At 32.0% G+C, this 1,385-nt stretch overlaps 1 protein-coding gene across 1 annotated transcript in view; it reads left to right on the top strand.

The window, feature by feature from the left end:
- The window catches only part of LOC102670750 (kielin/chordin-like protein), an 83,361-nt gene that overhangs the window by 4,756 nt on the left and 77,220 nt on the right, over window positions 1-1,385 (top strand). The window lies entirely within an intron of this gene.

The following is a 1,385-nucleotide window of genomic DNA, read 5'->3' as shown; positions in this document are numbered from 1 at the left end:
CAGCTTAGTAAAAAAAAAAAAAAAAAAATACGAGCACTTGACCCTTTTATAATTAGCGCTCGTTGCTCTTCCCATTTCTCCTTTGCGTTTTCTTCCAATTCATCATCGAATTCTATCAAGAACGTCGTTAAGATGAATTAAATCTAATGTATGAGGTGTGATGGACCATATTTATATTTCCAAATTATCCATGTTGATATTTTTATGCAGGATTGGGATACCAAGATTTGATTATTTCTGAATTCATAATTTAATATTTATTTTTTAATATTAAGTTATTCTTCTTCTATTTTCTTTATTCGTTGTACAATAATAATAGTTGGGAATTGTCATTGTGAAAATTTATCAGTATTCCATGGATCCTGTAACAGACATAGAAAATTTGGAAAGAAAGAATTGGCTCGGAATTTATTGGTATAAACTACTTATATGCCTGTCAAAATATTAAAATTTCAAAAAAATCATAATCGTACTTTTTAAAACTATCATCATTTCTTAGGAATCTTAAAATTAAAAAAAAAAATCACAAAATTAAGAAACATTTATTTTAAATATTGAAAAATATTGAAAGAAATTTTAAATTACTATTTAACACCTATCATTTTCCAGGAATCTTAAAATTTAAAGAAAAAAAAATCACAAAATTTCAATTAACACCATCGCAAACAATTTATTACAAATATTGAAAAATATTGGAGAAAGAGATTTTAAACTAATATTTGGAACCTATCCAAAGGACGAACCTGTTCTATTCCCGTGAATACGAGTCCCAGAGGATCGAAGAGAAGGAAAAGGAAGAGGAGGAAGGGGGAGAATCTTCTCGTCGACACGCCTAATCGACGGGTTAAATCTTAATTTTCTTCGGACACGTCTTTTCTCGAGAAACGAGACCCTATATTACGCATTGCGCCAGAGAACATCGTTGGAAGAGAGATGGGAGGAGGAGGGGGGCAGGAAATGTTGGGAGGGAGGAGGAGGAAATGGAGGGGTTGATTAAATTTCTTGATTATCTTGATTCACCACGGCTCGATGCAAATGGACGTGGAAGGTTTCGAAAACGAGGGGTTTTCTTCTTGCAAAGAGAATATTCCCTCTTCTTTTGTGTCCCCTTCTTTGTTTGCGTTTGGACACGGTGATTGTGACGCGTCTGGGAAAGTCTGGTCGTTTGATGGAATAAATTTTTCGCTTCAACGAGTCGAAACAAGGGGAGGATGATAAAAATCATAACTGACGACATATTTTAAGCATACTCTTTCTTTTGTTAAAAATGTATTAAAATAAAGATTATCAAGATTTATGATAATTTTATTCGAATATAAATATCGAGCGTTAATTTTGAATGTTAATTTCAACAACTCGCGAATATCTTCTAATATTTATAAAAA

This window comes from Apis dorsata, unplaced genomic scaffold (genome assembly GCF_000469605.1).
Source record: "Apis dorsata unplaced genomic scaffold, Apis dorsata 1.3 scaffold_156, whole genome shotgun sequence".
Lineage (NCBI taxonomy): Eukaryota > Metazoa > Arthropoda > Insecta > Hymenoptera > Apidae > Apis > Apis dorsata.
The sequence above is the reverse complement of the archived record's forward strand: the minus strand, read 5'-3'. Positions and strand labels throughout refer to the sequence as shown.